General features: G+C 39.1%; 1 pseudogene; it reads right to left on the bottom strand.

Moving 5' to 3' along the window:
* Positions 1-1355: 1355 nt before the first annotated feature.
* On the bottom strand, positions 1356-4133 carry LOC149227314 (pentatricopeptide repeat-containing protein At3g12770 pseudogene; annotated as a pseudogene).
* Between the last annotated feature and the right edge of the window lie 16188 nt (positions 4134-20321).

Consider the following 20321-nt stretch of genomic DNA (forward strand, 5'->3'; position numbering starts at 1 on the left):
GTGAAGTTATCAGTGCTTGGATGCTATTGTAAGTGGGTCATGATCCTTGGTACAAGAGCCCAAAATTTATTCTATCTTTCATTTTAAGGGTGGCAGGGTGATGCTGAGCAAGAAAGTTGTAACTTCCTTCAGGAGGTTGTCGCCTCCTTCCAGTGGGTGCTAGCAAACCAAGGGGTTGTAGCTTCCATCCAGTTGCAACTTGTAAACAAATTGAAACTAAGTTTCGGTGGTTGTCTTCCCACATTAAGTTTCCACCTAAATATTTGTGTACTATTCTTGCAGTGTATATCTATTAATGTTCTAGAGTTTTATTATACCTCTTGTCACACAATAGATTCAAATGGCGCTACGTTAATTCTTAAAAGTTAATAATTATCGAGGTTGGGAAGCCATATATTTCATGGTTACTTGTGAGGGGATGGCCAATAAAATGCTTTGCTTAGGTACTAGGTTTTCCAAACCATTGAATTATAGAAATTAGGTCACCAGTGTATGAGAAAACAAAACTGCTGTCACATAAGGTCCAATTTCTTAAGGGTCCCCTCTTTGGGAGGGGTGGGCGGAATTCTTCATATCTCTCACATAGTCTCCATATCCTTTTCCGCAAACATTTGACTAGCAACAAACAATTATGCTGAAATTTTTGCTCTCAAATTACTCCTTCAAATTGCTATCTCACAGGGAATCAACTTCATCCATTTATATGGGTACTCACAAATTGTCATAAACTGGGTAAAAGGAGCAGCAAGAATCCGTAATTATACTCACTCCTATTTTTGAAAAAAAATACATCAGCAACTCCATCATTTTTCTCAGAGTTCTCTTGATCACATGTATGGGCGCAGGGACACAAGAGCAAAATCCCTGTCGAAGACTGGATTGGATCTGGACAGAGGTACATTTGAAATCACAAAGAATGAAGAAGGCCGGTAACAACAATATTTTCTTGACCCTTGGGTTTTAGCAAACCACTATTATATATGGCTACTTATTGATGTTTTCATGACACCTTTTGCTATTTTGTAATGACGTTCTTAATAAACCACTACAATATATGGCTATTTATTGATGTTTTCATGACAACTTTTGCTATTTTGTAATGATGTTTCGGGATGTATATGAGACTCTCTCTCAAAGATGTATTAAAGAAATGTTTAAAATGTGACTTTTTGTAAAGGGTTGTCAGTTATTTTCTTTCCCACCTATAGGGAAAAGACATTGTCAGATCCCTATTTTTGACGAGGTTTGAAGCCAGCAGAATGCCAGGAGGCATGTTGCCATGTATAGATTGTAATTTATTGCTACATAAAAAAAATTACAGATTGTTTTTCCTTTGGGAAAACAAAAAAGAGGTCCAATTTCTTGTTAAGTGAACTTGCAGTATTTTGCTCAGTATAGCTAATGTTACCAATAATCCCCACAAGAACAGTGACCATCGTTGAAATGATGGAAACGGTTTGTATCCCTCACAATAATTTGCCGTCCAACAATTGCTGAAATGAACTTTATAGCAACGTGACAGTCGCCACAGATCCGAAGGTTCTTGGCAACCCTAATAGGTGTCCCCGGGGATGTTTTGATAAGCCCAAAAGCAATGGCTAGCTTTTCACTGTGACTGTAGAGGGCACACTCTTTTTCATCGTCTTGCAAATCATGCAACACAAAGCGAGTGTTGGGTACATAACCTGCCTCTTTCATCTGCTTGGACAAGTTCTCCAACATTGCATAGATTTCTTCAGATTGTGGATGTGATCGATCTCCTACAAAGAATGGATAAACAATACCGTTGACCTCAATCCAACTGCACCCAGGGCTCTTTTTTAGCCCACTACTTTTCATCATTGTTCTCACCTTTGCTACATCATCCCATCTGCCAGCCTCAGCATAGATGTTTGAAAGTACAACATAAAATCCAACATTCCTTGGATTTAGCTGAAGAACATGGTCTGCTGCTTGTTGTCCAATCTCTGTATTGTGATAAATTCTACAGGCACCAAGCAAGGCTCCCCATACAGCAGCATCAGGTTCTAGCGGCATCTTTCTAATAAACTCATATGCTTCATCCAGGTGCCCAGCACGACCAAAGAGGTCAACCATGCATGCATAATGTTCCAACTGTGGTTCAATGCCATAATTATAGGCCATACCACTAAAGTAATGCCAGCCCTTATCAACAAGGCCTGCATGGCTGCAAGCAGACAAAACGGCAACAAAGGTGATATGGTTTGGCTTTGGTCCAATTTGCTGCATTTGATCGAAGAGCTTCAGTGCATCTTCACCCTGTCCATGCGAACCATAGCCAGTAATCATAGCAGTCCATGAGATGACATCTCTTTCGGACATTGTGTCAAATATTTGGCGTGCTGACTCTATACTACCACATTTAGCATACATGTCTATGAGGGAATTCCCTACAGAAACAACCGTGTCAAAGCCATTTTTCACTGCATGATCATGGATGTGTATGCCCTGTTGCAAAGCTGTCAAATGGGCGCATGCACGAAGAACACTAGTGATGGTAACTGAGTTGCGTTTTACATCCTCCAATGGCATTCGATAGAAGAGCTTCAAGGCTTCATTAGCAAGTCCACTCTGGACATACCCTGCTATTATCGCATTAAACGAAACAACATCTCTCCGAAACATTTTGTCCAACACTTGGCGTGCTGATTCCATGTCCCTGCATTTGGCATACATATCCACAAGCGCATTTGTCACAACAGGATATGTTCCAAGCTGATTTTTAATTATAAAACCATGAATTTCCCTGCCATGGTTTAGAAGCCCTACTTGGGAAGATGCAGGGAGAACACTCGCAATCGTAACAGAATTGGTTTCCACACCCTCCAACTGCATCTGTCGAAATAGATCCAGGGCATCAACCCAATGCCCATTTTGTGCATACCCCGCAATCATTGCAGTCCAAGAAACTACATTTCTCTGAGGCATTTTGTCAAACACTAGGCGTGCAATCTCTAAACATCCACATTTTGCATACATGTCAACAAGAGCACTACTCACATAGATGTTAGACTCCAATCCAGTTTCAATTATGCTCTCATGAATCTCACGACCCTGTTGCAGATTTTCCAGAGTACCACATGCCTTGAGAACAAAGGGGAAAGTAAAATTGTCAGGCTGCAAACCCATATCCTTCATTTGATGATAAAGTTCAAGGGCTTCCTGACAGATATCCTGCAGAACATATCCTTTAATCATGGAGTTCCACAAGATAGGGTTCCGACTGTTAAAACCATCAAAAACCAGGCGCGCATCCATGATCATCCCACATTTGGCATACATGTTCACGAGCTTAGTACCCAGAAATGCACTTAACAAAATCCCGCCTTTGAGGATATGAGCATGGATTTGTTGGCCCTGTGCTAGTTCTTCCCTGTGAGCACAGGCCTCTAGAACAGAAGCATACATTTCAGACTTTACACGATTGCTTCCATGCTTCATACCATGCGTTATTCTCATCAATTCATGTAATGGATATTCTCCGGAGATTGAACCAGATGCTGCTTCTTCAATCTCACAGATCCCATTGTCCGCATAGCGTTCTGAATTGGGGATTGTTTTGCTGTGATGGATGATACTTCTGACAGACAAGCGGGTTGCCAATGCCATGGCGCCAAGTAATATATAGAACTTTACCGATATAGAATATAGGGTGAAAATGACCAAATTGCAGGAACAGATTGACATGAAAAGGGAAAACCCTGCTACTGTTGAGGACCTCCATGTAGTTAATCAGAATCGAGATGTTGATAAAACCAACTGCATGATGCATATCGCAGGAGAAACACATGCAGCGTTGGCTTAGTTGCAGGTAGACTAAGTTCATTTTCCAAGGAACGGATCTTACTACTTACCATGATTCGTCGAGCTCCTTCAAGGTGAAACCATGCTTTACAAAAGTGCTGCAGAACTTCAAATTGATTTACACGGTTAAAAAAGCAAAGTAAGCGGAGATCTAAATCGATAAAAAAAAATTTATTTTAATCTTTTATATATCAAATTCAAATGACAAAAGATATTTAATCAAATTTCGCATTTAAGGAATTGTTATACAAATCCAAATTGAACGATGAAAACCAACACTACTTTCCAAGTATATTTTTCATCTAAAATTTAGTATATATATCAACTAGCTCAGCGTTTCTAACATCGCTCGCGGGGATATGCCGCACAGCGTTTTGGACTCTGCTGGTGAAGGCATGCCGCATAGTGATATTCGTGGAGGTCCATCTATTGTACCAACAAACATTGAAGAACGAGGAAGCCCCGTGGTCGTTGATTAGGGTGGGAAACCCTAATGTGAACATAGGAGGAGGATTATGAAACACAAAGGTTAAGAGCATGTGTTTTTTTTGGTCAAAATCAGAGGGGTAGAGTATGTATGTTTTCGTAGATTTAGTAGTCAAATAGTTGTGTGAAGGTGTGTCCTTTGTCCCACAAACAAGGGGGTTTCATACACCAATTAGGCACAAACAAGGGGTTTTAGACATCAATTTGGTTGTGTAGATGTGTGACCCTTGTTCCACAAACAAACAAGGGGGTTTCATGCACCAATTTGGCACAAACAAGGGGGTTTCATACACCAATTTGGTGTTTGGCTTGGCAGTGACCTTAAAATTGCATAATAATAATAATAATAGGTGTGAGTTGTAGTAAATTTTGTCATAATTCTAGGAGGGTTGAAGATAACATTCTATTAGATATATTTTTAAAGAAATTCAAATTGTTTTTGTTTTTTGAACTAAATTTTATTACCTTACATAATCTAAAGAGGCAGTGGAGAGTTTAACCGTTTAATGTTATTAGATTTTGTGGCAGATGGTCTCAACCTGTCTAGTGGGAAACCATGTATTTTTTATCATCTGTCAATAGAGTAGCAAGTCCAAAACTATAAATAGTGCAACATTTGCAACATCACTAGTGAATCTATGAGAACATCATACCAAAAATGTCTAACGAAAACCATATAATAGTTATGAATCAGAAGAATTCATATGTGTTGGATCTCGTGCAACCTGGAAGAGTGGATGACGTGGCAATGCATGAGATGTGGCACTCAATCTGGGTCAATCGATTGTCCATCCTCTCCTCGTGGAACCTCATATTGCGTTGCTCTCATTTCACATCTACGAGGTGAGAAAATACATTGTGTTGGTTTGTTTGTCTTTTCATCGGGATTTGCCCATTTGAGTTTTAATCTTCCAGAAGAGAAATAAGGCTTGAAGGTACTTCTTCCTATGGCCCTTGGTATGGTCAAGGTTCGAAATCAACTGCTCAAACTTCTCCACTATTTCCGAGTCAGACATAGTATGTCAATCTTTGACGGCCATGGCTTCAAGATTATGCAACTCGTTGCGAATGTCCTTAGGGGTAGCCGAGTGGAAAGCTTCGGCAGCCTCCTGGACTTGCTGGTGGTCGCGATTCTAGCCTTGGGGGCCTTGGCGAAACCCCCCAACCCATCTCTAGCTCCTCATACGTTGCCGCTGCATGGTGGCAAGCTGACAATGTGGTTTCCAAATAAAAACACTGCACATAATACAATTGACAAGGCAACAAAAAACCCACAACAAGGTTCTTGACACTGAATCGACAAATGAGAACTTTTGACTAAAACCATAGGTAAACCAAAAACTCATAGCAATTGAACCAGAATACAACTAGAACTTGGTTAATACAGGAAGAAAACCTCCCTCAAGCCCAAGAAAAAACATTAAATAACCACAAATGTCACTGCTTAAACAATAAACCCAAGCAATAAGCCAACTTATGTGGTCTTCATTAGGAATAAGACACCATTTAGTAAGTCATACTTTAAGCCAAAGCACAAGAACAAGAAGCCTAAGAAAGTATAGAGTAACCCTAAGAAATGTGAGCTCCAACTTGTTCATTTGAATTGGATCATTATATTGTTTATCATCCATCTCGAGGCGTTTGGAGTGGAAAAAGTGGAGGAATCAGTTCATGGGACCGTTTTTACCAGTGGGACCCAGTGTGGCGAAACGAGGTTTGAAACTTTTCAGGAATGTTTTGAGGCATCAAATGACATTTTTGGGGGCAAATTTTTTCTGCTTTCGTGCAACACCTTTTCATATTATTCTACACACAAAGATCTTTCCAACGGCGCAAGAAGCGCGTCAATTGGAGTCTGTATGCAAAAGTTATGCCACTCAGAAGTTGACCTTCATGTTTTCACACCTATATTACAGAAGGATGCAGCGTCAACCCTCATTATTTATGGAAAATGGGCTAGCCATGTATTAGTGATGTAAAAGACTCTAGAAGAGTCTATATTGTAACTCTATTTAAGAGTTGATGTAGTCAAAATTAACCACTAGTAAGCTATTGGGTTGTATTATAACCGAAACACTAGGAGGAAGAGGTAGTGCATTCTTTTGAGAGCATTTTGTTCCATAGTTGAGCAAAGATAGCCAGGAGAGATATAAGGTAGATCACACAGAGAGGGTTTGTGCACTGTAGGAGCCCATGGGCCACATACATTACTTCTTTGTACTTGCAACCATATTTCCAGAAAGAGAAAGAGAGTGAAGTGGCCTCATCTTCTCGCTGGGTTTTCTCTCGAAATGGTTTCCCAGAGAGCATATCTTATGTTTTATGTGTGTGTGAGTTTATTTTGTCGTTCTCGACTTTTTTGCATAATTTCCATTCGCATGCATGCACTAATTACAGTTAAATCCACAGATCTTAAAGTTTAATAAACTGTAATAGTGTAGAATTTTCAAAGTTTTAATAAACTGTAATAGTGTAGAATTTTCAAATTTTTAATATAATATTATTAGATCTATTGTGACCAATTGTCTAGTGGTATATCCATGACAGTTTACAGATCAATTCTGCATACAAGGTGTGCCAGATGTCTGAGAAGTTGCAGGTGTGGTGACTAGCGATGAGCCTCTGCCTTTCTTTATTAGCTAACATTCCAAGTTTCCCTCTCGAACCAATGTCTCTACTCGTCCCAATTTACCATCAAGCTTGCATGCATTCTCACCACACCAATGGCAACACCCCTCCATGCATGCCGCTCTAGAATTACAGTGAATCCACTTCGGTCTTCCAACAATGACAAGGGGCCAAGGCTCCCCTAGGAAAAGGTTTCATTGATGCCACTGAGCGTCTCTCCATTTAACACAAGTCATTCTCATATATTTCCAAATCAATACCTCACATGTGTTTGCATGCATGGGGGTGGCCACGTCACCCCTCGTCTTTAATGTGTTTCATTCATTATATTGCTAGGGTGGTGGGCACTAATACCCATACTATTGTGATTCACACTCCACAACCCCATCGAGGAATTCTAGTCTCCAATATCCATTCCACTTTGAAGATAAGACTTGTCTGCATCCAAGATATCAAAGAAATCTCTAAGATCATCTATTTGCATGATCGGGGGCAAACCACTCTCAAGGATTCTTCCCTGTTGCATGCAACCCAAATTGGCCAAGAAATCAACAACTCGATTCCCAATTCTTCAGGTATGAGACAATATAACGTAGTTAAAATCTTGAAACAATTTGATAATTCTACGGATCAGGTTAATGAGCCTCTAACTCTTGCAAAATTTTTCAACAAGGGCTCCTTGGATTAGCCTCTGGGCAGTGCAGATGCCCAAGTGAGAATCCCCATCTATATGGACCTTCCTAAATCCCATAGAGTGAGCTAGTTTAGGACCTCATTCTAAGCATAAACTTTGGCCACATTGTTACGAGTTATCCCACAATCGTTGAATAAATCTTATGGACTTGATATCTCCAATCCCTGATGATTCCTCTAAGTTTTGTTGGACGAGTATTACCTTTGGAGGCGTTGTCAAAATTTAATTTTACAAAGACATTAGTAGGAGATGAATAAACTGAGGGAGCATTCATCTGCAGGGGAGCAGGTTTTCAAGAAGTAGGAGAGATCATACTAGGGGATAATTCAAGCTTAGTCAAGATGAGAGCTTCCCAAAGTTGATTCTTCTAGTAATATTGACTCCAGGTTTCCGCTAAGATGGCTTCTTTGATATTATGCTTGATCGTGAGCCATATTCTTTCCACAAATGTTGATTCATCTTTGAATATGTGCCTATTCCTCTCCTTCCAATGGCCCACACCACAAAACCAACAACACGAATCCATGCTTTGTTAACTATCGAGCATGAGAATATATATTACCTCTATAATTCCAGTGTCCCCATCAAGTTGTTGTGTGATTGGTCTGAGTGCCCAAAAATTTCTTAGATTCTCGCCATATTGAATATGAGAATTGACAATTATTGTTGTTCACACATAATATAGTATGACGAACCCTGAACTCCTCTTGGATCTAATCCCAAGTCAAGATATTCCTATGTGCCACCAACCACAAAAACTGAGTTACTTTTGGCCATAAGCAATATGTCCAAATATTCCTCCATAGCATATCACAATCTAGCATATGATGTTCAACTAGTAGTGAGTAAGCCTCATTTAAGGAGAACATCCCTCTCATTTGGTGCTCCCATCTCAATGTAGTTCATTGTCCAAAGGCATTTTCCGAGTCTAGAGCTCTTGGTATAATGCATCCCATTGCCCCACATTGGGAGGGTTCAACCAATCCTCTTTTTTCTTCCAGGATCACCAATGTGTCTCCTCTACGCTTTGTTTCTAGAAATCCGCAGCTGTAGAGCATCTTTGTCTTGCAATAAAGACTATGAGGTCTCTCAAATCATCCCTAGCACTAAGTTTGGGCCTTTGTTGCCATGCATCCAACCAAAATCGTGTCATACATCCATCTTTTACCTCCCATAAGGCATGTGTCTGTATTAAAATCATATTATTTTTGGCTAAATTCAAAATTGACGAGCCAGTAAGAAAGTCCTTAGCTCTCAATTTTTCATCCTGAGAGTGTAAGGTCCCATATTTTCTATCCCAAATCTGTTTCCACAAATGCATTCCCCCTTAGAGCCATCTCCAACGCAATTTCGTTCCTAGTGTGTTGTTTAATAGCTCGGGATCATGTAGCTGCAAGCCTCTGCCTGTTTAGGAATACAAAGATTCTTCCAAGCTACCATTGCCCATTTCTTGGAATTCTAAGCCCCTTTCCATAAAAATTTCTTGAATAGAGTAGAGATAGAATGACAGGTTGTTTTAGCTACCGCAACCATTGATAATTGATACATGGGTATAGCTTGTAAGACAAATATCTGTAGAACAAGTCTTCCAACCATATTTAAGGATCTAAAGGCCCATCCCTCTAATTTAGATGAGATATGTACAATCTCTTGCCAGCGAGACATTCTTAGGGAGTTTAACACTAGGGGGACCCTAAATATTTCACCAGAAGACAACCTACCTAAAAAATAAAGCTTTGAGTTAGATAAGATTGAACAACAAGATGGGCATTAAATAAAAACACATTGGATTTTTCATTGTTAATCTAGGTAGTTGATTCCTCCATGAATTCTTCAAGGGGGGATGTCAACTTTCTGACTTTTCTTAGAGAGACTTTACAACACAGTAGCATATCGTCAACAAACTATTGATGTGTGATAGGAAAGTCCTCCCCACACGGGTGGAGCCCTCTGAGGGTCCCTCACATGGAGCTAGCTTTCAGGTATCACCCAAGACCTTCAATTGCCAGAATGAACATAAAGGGATATATGGGGTCTCCTTGATGCAACCCAAAGGTGGGGTTAAAATTCACAAAAGGTGAACTATTTAGCATGATGGAATAAAAGGGGGTGGAGATCAAAGCATGAATCCAGGAGATCCAATGAGGAGAAAAGCCAAAAAAATTGAGGACACTCAGGAGATAATCCCAATTCAATATGTCATAGGCCTTAGATAAGTCCAACATGATAAGCATTCTTGGAGCCTATGTTCTCAGGGAGTTGATGATTTCATGATGTGGTGTAATAATGCCATCAAGGATTTGTCTGCCATCCACAAACCTTGTCTACTCAGGAGAGATTATATTATGGAGCAGTGGTTTAAGGCATCTAACAATAACAAATGATATAATATTGTATACCACCTTACATAAAGTTATAGGTCAAAAACCACTAAGATCTTAAGATTTACCATATTTGGGAATCAAAGTAATAAATGTTTAATTTAAACTGCACCATACCTTTTGAGTCCATCGATATTCTTTAACTAAGGCATGAACTTCCGGTCGGATAAACTTCCAACAGACCTAGAAGAAATCTGTTGTAAATCTATCTGGCCCAGGAGCTTTACTTCTCGACATTTCCATAACCACCTCTTCGACCTCAGAGTAGGCGATCTCCCACATAAGAGCTTTGTTTTGGTCTTGATTGATCAATCATGGGATATGATTAGTGATGTGACTTATTGCTTCACTTCTGTCTCGATCTGGCTCAATGAGGAGGCTTTGGTAATATGCAAAAAGTTATCATTCCATATCCTCATGATGCGGTAGGTGCTGACCATCCTTGGACTTGAGAGAACATATTCGATCTTTTTGGCGATGTTTAACCATAACTTTGTGGAAGAAATTTGTATTCTACGCTCCTTCTCTCATCCATTGAACTTTAGATTTCTACAACTAGGGGTTCTTTCTACGCTCTTCAATTCTATTAAATAGTTGGCCTCTTCTTGGATTAGGTCTTCCGATCAAACTTCAATAATGGTTTGTTGTTGAATTTGTTGAATTCTCCCCTCCAACTCTTGTTTTCTTTCCATCATATTTCCAAACTCCTATTCATTCTAGTGTTTAATCTTTTTCTTGAGTTCCTTCAGTTTTGGTTGGAATGTATGCATCTTGTTCCTTCCTTGAACCTCAATGTCCTCCCACCAGATTTAGGCTTTATTTTAGAACTCCAAGTCTCTCAACCAACAACTTTTAAAGTGAAAATGTTAATTTATTGGGGCAATCTTCAGATCTAGTTCTAATATTACTAGCCAATGATATGATCCTAAGCATGGAAGGATTGATGCTTTTATAAAATACCTTTTCCCATCAAGTCCTCTGTATCTAAGAAATGATTTGGGAGGCTTGCAATTTAATTTCTATCCCCTCTGTGATTTTCCATGTATTCTCCCCATTAATTGTGGGTATATCCACCAGCCATAGGTCTTGAATCAAACCCTTGATGATCTCAGCTTCCCAGTCTAATCTACAAGGGCCCCCTTTTTTCTCGTCTAAATATTTTATCAAGTTGAAGTCTCCTCCTATGATATAGAGTTTTTTTTTGGTGAATTTGTCTTATTACTTGAAGATTTCTTAGAAATGCCTCCTTATCTGCTGGTATATGATGTCCATAAATTGCTTTTAGGGCCACAACCTCTCACATCCCTATATATCTGAATCTTCCAAAGAGAATTCTTAGGCAAGAAATCTAATCTCCAAAAGAGATGTCTGTGGGATTCCATATTATTTCCAAACCCCCTGTGCTACCCTTTGCATATATTTCCATGGTTTCATACTTGTGACAACCCCAACTATTTTACATTCATGCCTACAATGTAAATATTTGAAAAAAAATGGGTTGAGTCAAGGGACACAGATTCCAGAGGATGAGGAGGTTACTTGCTAGGATATTTTTAAGTTTTCCTTACAACAATAATATGAGCTAGTTCATGAAGATGAAAACTGTGCAAAAAGAGACAATTTGTATTTTCTTATCAACTGGAAATAGAGGACAAAAAAATGTGTTTCTTGCAATAGCAGATAATGAAAAAGGGACAATAAATTAAAGAGGAAAAATGGGAAAGTTTCCAACTCGTAATGTGTGTGGTCACTCACTGAAACAAATTAACCAACCATGAACAACCGGGGGGACATACAGGTAGGTCATACCTTTTGGTGGGTTGAAAAGATTTTGGCAGATAGAGGTAACTATCTGAAGGCTGCAAAGGGGACGAAAAGGAGAAGAGGATTCGAGTAGTTGGGAACTGCGCAAGGAGGAAAAAGAAAGAAAGAAGGACGACAGAGGAAAGACAAAGAGAGAATGGGAGGGAAAGGAGAAATGTAGAGGAGCAAAGAAATGAATTTTTCGATTGGCAAGAAGACAAAAGGAAGTTGCTCCTAGGTAAGGAATCAATGACCTCTTGATTCCCTGTTAGACAGAGGGTGGAGATGGTTTTTATTTGAGTTCCTTGAGGGATGGGGTGGAGGATTGTTCCTTAGATTCTTGGAAGGAGGATTGACGAAGGCTTTCCTTGTTGTACTTTTGTTTTACAGTGGGTTTTGGAGTCCCAAAGTTGGGTGGAACCATGTGCTATTTTTAACTGCTTCAATAGTTGGTGGTTGGAGGTGGGAGAACCTCTAGAATCCCTGTTTCAATTAGCATTTGGAGCTTAATCCTTGAGAAAAAGTCCCCTTAGTCTATGGAATCTCGCTGGGGGGTGACAACTGCAAGTGAGAACTGGTTGTAGCTTGTTTGTGGTTGGGTGGAGAGTTGTTGTCCCAGACTTAGTTGCATAGATAGCCTTTGAGATAATTATTTCTTATGTTTTTCAATAGTAATGGATATATGTTTACATTCATTGGTTTGAAATGATGCCAACGATGCATGAGGCATGATATGTAATTTTGTTGTTTACATAGTTGATTGGTATGTTGTTGACATTGCTCTTAAAGTTAATGGATCGATGTAATGAGTTCATATTTGAGGAGTTGATTACATATATAGTACCTAGCCTTAAATCAGTATAATGTATTGTTGTACTTAATACGAAATTTTGGGTTGAGCAGAGATCAGAATGAGTTGACTATGCCATATATATATTCATATGCATGAATGGAAGAACTTAAGTGTAAGCCAGAGCATTCAGATCTGGAAATATATATATATATATATATATATATATATATATATATATATATATATATATATATATATATATATATATACTAAACTCTAAAATGTCCCTCCATTTGGTATTTAAACAACAAAAGCATTGAAGGGTAGAAATGGACTTCTTGATCATTCGTTAAATAAAGGACATTTAATTAACTGTTTAAATAGAGGAATATCTCAACATAATAACTGAGTGTTATTCTAGGGTCTATTAAGTCCTCCTGAATGAAAAAGAGTGCAAACATGCACTAGTGAACATATGTTAAATTGTGCCAATTTACTTGTAGTCTTATATGTGGTTCACATGCTTAAAATGATAAATTTCAGTGATGAGATCAATTCAATTGTCTAAGGGTGAGGAGGTCCATATGGGCCCTCACTTGTACATGGAGAAGAGTTTACAGTGTGGGGATTCTCACAAACATTGTTTGGTTGTTCTAGTAATCATCCCTGAGCACCTGAAGATGTGCACTCTAAATAACAAGTATAATGTCTTGTGACATATGAGTAGTCCATCCTATGTGTGTGCAAAATATGCGCATGAGGTTAAGCCTAATTTACTGGGCAAGTTCTCAGGTGTTATTGAATCATTTACAGTGTAATCTACTACTGAGCCTTCTCATGTACCTGAAAATAGCCTGAGAGGCACAAACTTGTATATATGCATATATATTATACAAATACCTATATAAATATATATATACCACTAGTATCAACACAACACAAACTGACCACCATAAGGAGAGACAATGGGGTACAAGCAGGGGGGATTCAGTTAATGAACCTCTAACATAGCAGGTGTGTTCTTGGCATACTCAACAATACCCTTAATTTGACTACATATTGGAAAATACCTCTAAAAATCACATTTTTTAACCCCTTATCAATACATACCCAATACACCTTTCTTGGGTACAAGTGAGTTGAAAATATTATAGAGTAACCTACAGGTATGCAAATGTTTTCATGAAATTCTATGAACTTAGATAAGCATGTTACCGTAGGGTCTTAGTCTCATGTAAGTGTGAAAAGATTAATTTAGCTTAGGGTTTGCTACAAATAGGCCATATAACTCATTGTGCACCATGTTATTATCCATACACCAATAGTGCGCAAAGCCAATCTCATGGACGACGGAGATTTAATTGGGAGATCAACGGTTAGGGATAATAGCGTCACCCACCCTGTGATGTTAGTAAGGGGGGTAGGGTTGCACTATTGTGTATGGACTGTCAAATGAATAAGTGGACGAAGGACAATTGGACTAAACCCTAGAACCTCGAAATGGAACTAGACCCCCCCTTGTGACGTCAGTGAGAGGGGGGTTGCGCTTTTGATTATTGATTATTGATTGCATGGTTCAACCTAATCTGTTGATGACAGAGGTTGGTAAGGAGTGGGTCTACTATTCAATATATGCACACTGGTGGCTAATGTGAATTGCTAGGCATACACGTATATATATATATATATATATATATATATATATATATATATATATATATATATATATATATATATATATATATATATATATATATATATATATATATATATATATATATATATATATATATATCATACATAGAGTTTGGTCCATAGTTGAGGTTGTGGGCTATATGGTTTGGGTGGTTCGCTACGCAGTGAAATTAAACACACACACACACACAAACACACACACACACACATATATGTATGTATGCATATCGAACTACACATACACAACTATAAGCATCAGGGCCACATATGGCATGCCACGTGGGCATGCACCCATAAGTTCTCGAGAGCCTCTTCCATGTGGTAGTGTACTAATATGCCACGTAGGCACGACGTGGGTGCCACATGGCAGAAAAAGCGAGGTGACATTTTTTTAACCAATTAGACTTTAAAGGAGAATAACTTGAGATTCCAGATTCTGATTTGGAAAAAATTCATATCATTGGAAATTTCTTGTCGAGACAAATAAGATGAGGGTATCCAAATTCAGATTTGGAAGCTCGGAACAAAAAAAAAATTAAAAAATTATCGTTATTATTACCCCATTTCTGTAATTTTACCAGGAAGTTGGGTAAGTATAGTGAGCACAACTCCGAGGGTAAGGGGGTGTGTTTACAAGTGGTATCAGAGTATCCAAGTTCAACGCTTGGACTGGATGGGCTTTATCATGAATAACATAACTTAAGTGTTGATAGTTGGTTTGTGATGGATCATTGTGTGAGCTAACAATTTGTGTTCACTGATATATTTTGTTGACTATGCATGCATATGTAGTAATACTAATGACTTGATTCTTGATTGTTTTTGAAGTACTAACGATAATTGTTTATTTTCTGGCTAGCCCTAGCATGAAAAATCCACAAAAGCAAGTTCATGGTCATGATTTTGTCATTTATTTATATTAAGATGTATTTAATAATTGTGTGTGAATGACAACACATCACAAGCAACAAAGGACAATTATAAAAAAAGGCATGAGTAGCATGATGGTTCAATACAGTGCTTCCTAGGTCACAACATGGACAAGAAGAAGCTTCAGTGGAGAATAGAGGAGGAGTAAACTCTCATGAATGGATGGATACCTTGAGAATCCTAAGGGATGAGATCTAGAGCTTCAAGGAAGTAAATGAAAGGTTGGTAAGGTCTCAGGAAAGGCAAGTTGAGGTAAATGAAGTCATACTGCAAGGCCTCTCAAATTTACAAAGACAGAGGCAACATGAACTGGGGGCTACTCATAGAGAAAGGAATATGCCTTTGGAACTAGAAGAGTGTAGGTTTTAACCTCGTACATAAATTACCTACATACGAATTCTAAAACATAGAAAATAAACAATGCGAGAGCATAACACATAAAACACATATACACAGAGATTTTCCCCTGGATCCCAAAACCGAGACTACCAGCTTGATTTTTCATTATGTTCCTTTCAATGTTACAATACATATTTATACATGTCGAAGCATCCAAAACCATGGACCGAAAACCATTGCGTCCAAAACCGTGGACCGAAAACCATCGCATCCAAAACCATGTGCGAAAATCATGCACAAAACCATAGGTAGGTCTGCCCATAGAGTGGGGTTACCTGCACCCCTCAAACCCCCTGTGACTCCCCCCGGCTACGCAATCGGCGCAACGAAGGGGGGGCTCTGCCCCCATTTTAACCCCCTGGTTAACTACGTGGGCTAGTCATGGAAAGAATATAACACAACCCAACATTCTCCCACTTGTTGTTTTCTTTCCACAAGGGGCCACAAGAGAGCTTAGTCATTTATCCAGCCCTGCAACGCCCATTGTTTCTCTACACCAAGAGAACTTCTCAGAGCTCACAGATTTTGTCAATGCATCTGCAGTATTCTTCAAAGTGCCCACCTTTACCAGCAACACCTTTTTGTCTTCTATCATATCCCTCATGAAGTGATACTGAACATCAATGTGCTTTGTCTTTGAATGATATGCAGGGTTCTTTGCCAATAAAATTGCACTTTGGCTGTCATAATATATCCTTATAGCTCCCTGTACTAACCCCATATTTGAACACAATCTCTGCAACCAAACTGCTTCCTTGCTTGCATGAGTGGCTAACATGTATTTTGCCTCTGTAGTTGATAGTGCCACTACAGATTGTTTCTTACTCATCCAACTGACTGCACTTCCAAATAGGTTAAAAACATACTCACTTGTAGATCTTCTCTGATCCAGATCTCCAGCCTAGTCTGCATCAACAAAGCCACGAATATCTAACACTCTGTCCAATCTTGGTCTTCCTTGGTAGCACAAACCATAATCACTAGTGCCACGCAAATACCTGAAAACCCACTTCACTGCTCTCCAGTGCTCCTTCCCTGATTTTGACATAAACCTGCTCAATAATCCTACTGCATGTGCAATGTTTAGTCTAGTACAGACCATTGCATACATCAAGCTACCGACTGCACTTGCATATGGAACACGGGACATGTCCTCTTCCTCTTTTTGTTTCTTGGGACACTGTTCAGCAGATAAATTTACACCTACAGAAATAGGAACTTTCACCGGTTTACTATCATGCATATTAAACCTCTACAATATTGTCTCAACATACTTCCTCTGGTTTAACCAGAACTTCCTCTTTGTCCGATCTCTTTTAATTTCCATGCCCAAAATATAGTTTGTAGCACCAAGATCTTTCATGTCGAATTTGGAGGACAAATGGGTCTTCAAATCCTGGATAATTTCTTTGTCATTTCCAACCAGAAACATATCATCCACATACAAGACCAAATAAATAACATGGTCACCAATTAATTTAAAATACACACAATGATCTACTTTGCTTCTGGTGAAGCCAAGTCCCTGTATAAATGTATCAAATTTCTGATACCACATCCTTGATGATTGTTTTAACCCATACAAAGGATTTTTTAACTTGCATACTAGTTCTTCCTTACCCTTCACCGCAAAGCCTTCAGGTTGCTTCATGTAAATCTCCTCTTCCAGATCCCCGTGAAGAAATGTTGTCTTCACATCCATCTGTTCTACCTCAAAATCAAAAGCAACAACAACAGATAAATGTAATCTAATAGAAGCTACCTTGGCAACAGGAGAAAAATATCACCAAAATAAATTCCCGACACCTGGGAATAACCTTTTGCTACCAACCGAGCTTTGTATTTCTCCACCTTTCCTTTTGCATTTGTCTTCTTCTTGAACACCCATTTGCTGCCAATGCGTTTCCTTCCAACTGACAAGTCCATCAGATCCCATGCTTCATTTTTGTGCAAAGATGCCATTTCATCAACCATGGCCTCTTTCCAGAGTTTTCCATCCTTTGAATCTATTGCTTCCTTCACAGTTCTGGGATCATCATCAGTAATAGATAAAGCAAAATTTGAACAGAAAGCAAACAGACTATACCTTTCTGGCTGCCTTCTTTCTCGAACTGATCTTCTCACACCCGGAGTTTATGGTTCTTCATCTTCTAATTCCTCCTCTGCTGTAGAGTCTGAATCTTCCTCCTTAAAATCAAACTCTATCTTCTCAGATTCCTTTGTTTGGACTTCATGTTTAATAACATCTTTCACCTCTCTAAACACCACATCTCGGTTGTACACAACCTTCCTTGTTACTGGGTTCCAAAGCTTATAACCCTTTAAACCATCCTTATACCCAATAAAGATGCACCTTTTAGATTTACTATCCAACTTTGTTCTTTTCTCCTTTGGAACATGTACATATGAATCACATCCAAATACCCTCATATGTGAAAGAGAGGGTTTCTTACCAGTCCATACCTCTTGTGGAGTCTTATCCTCCAATGCTGACAAAGGTGATCTGTTGACCAGGTAACATGCAGTCTCCACCGCCTCTGCCCAGAATTCTTGTCCTAACCCGGCCCCACTGAGCATGCTTCTTGCCCTTTCCATCAACGTCTTGTTTATTCTTTCTAAAACTTCATTTTGCTGAGGTGTATATGGAGTAGTCTTCTGCCATGCTATACTACACTTCTTACAAATTCTTCTTCAAATTCCTTACTGCAAAACTCTCCACCATTATCTATCCTTAGTACCTTTATCTTCTTCTCTGTCTGGTTTTCCACTAAAGCCTTAAATTCTTTAAACTTGTCAAAGACTTCAGATTTCTTCTTAAGGAAATATATCCATGTATTCCTTGAGAAGTCATCTATAAATGATACATAGTACATAGACTTACCCAGTGATGGAACCGTCACAGGTCCAAACACATCACTGTGCACAAGCTCTAATGTATGTTTCATCCTCTTACCACTAGAGGGGAAACTCACCCGATTCTGCTTCCCATATACACAATTTTCACAGAAATCAAAATCGAGAGACCTATTACTCATATCTTCTACCATACCTTTACTAAGAAGTATTCGAAGGCCCTTCTCTCTAATATGTCCAAGCCTTTGATGCCATAACATGGTCTTCTCTCCAGAGACCACTAGATTTTCTGCTCCACTTTCAGGAACCACAGAACTGTTGCACCCATCAACAACAATGCTACCTTGCAGCTTGTACAGAGTCCCAATCCAAACTCCCCACATCAATACTAGTGCTCCCTGAACCATCTTGCAAGTATCCTTCTTGAACACTGTTTTTACACCTGCATCATCCAGCTTGCTTATAGAAATCTGATTTCTGGCTAATGCAGTAATATGCAGAACACCCGGAAGTGTTCTAACCCTTCCACCTTGCAACTTCAACTTAACTTTTCTGCGACCAATGATTTTAGCCTTTCTGTCATCCCCCAAGAAGACATCACCACCATCATATTTCTCATACTCACAGAACCACTCTCTATGGGGAGTGAAGTGAAAGGATGCTACTGAGTCAATCAACCATGCCTCATGATCTACATGTGTACTTGAAGAAGGCAAGTACACATCCCCACCTTTATCTAAAGTGGTTTTCGCCTTTGTAGAAGAAGCATCATCAGATCCCTTTCCTTTATCAGGAGCTTTAGATTTATAGTCCCTTTTGTAGTGCCCTTCCTTTCCGCATTTCCAGCACACCACCTTTACAGGTTTTCCTGGAGATTTAGATCTCGCTCTAGATTTAGAATCCCACTCGATGACTTATTTTTGTTTCTGTTATGGGACCGTTCTCGTACAAACAAGGCATCACCATTCTGGCTCTCCATATTTTTCCGTCTCATTTCCTCTGTCAATAAGGATGAAACTATTTCATCAATCTGCAAGGCAGTTTCATTGCTACCTATTGCAATAACTAGGCTATCCCGCGAATTTGGTAGAGAACACAACAAACTGATGCACTTATCTTCATTTGAAATTTTAATATCAACAGATAATAACTCACTTACCACAGTATTAAATGCGTTCAAATGCTCTGTCACCGAGTCTCCATCTTTCATCCTCAGGTTATACAACTTTTTCCGTAGGAACAGTTTATTCACCAGAGACTTAGATTGGTACAAAGTCCCTAACTTGTCCCACAAAGCCTTTGCCGTAGCTTCCCCCGATACATTCAACAATACTGAATCTGAGACACACAATTGCATTTTGCTCTTTGCCTTCCGATCCAACTTCTTCCATTCTTCATCGGACACTCCTGTTGGTTTAGTACCTGGATCTACCACGATCCACTGATCTTTATCCACCAATAGATCCTCCATCTTGAGTTTCCATAACTCAAAACTCTGACCATTAAATTTCTCGATCTTTATCTTTCCACTGCTTGCCATCTTCTTTCACCACCAGAATCGATCCCGCAGATCTCCCACTAAACAGGGTCTACCACACGCCTGAGTGAAACCCTTCAACAACAAAGGCGTTCCCTTGAAGCCAAAAACAACTCCGATACCAAATGTAGGTTTTAACCTTGTACATAAATTACCTGCATACGAATTCTAAAACACAGAAAATAAACAATGCGAGAGCATAACACATAAAACACATATACACAGAGATTTTCCCTTGGATCCCAAAACCGGGACTGCTAGATTGATTTATCATTATGTTCCTTCCAATGTTACAAT

This window comes from Pinus tabuliformis, chromosome J (genome assembly GCF_031772625.1).
Source record: "Pinus tabuliformis cultivar Carrire ecotype Pingquan chromosome J, CPIR1, whole genome shotgun sequence".
Classification (NCBI taxonomy): Eukaryota; Viridiplantae; Streptophyta; class Pinopsida; order Pinales; family Pinaceae; genus Pinus; species Pinus tabuliformis.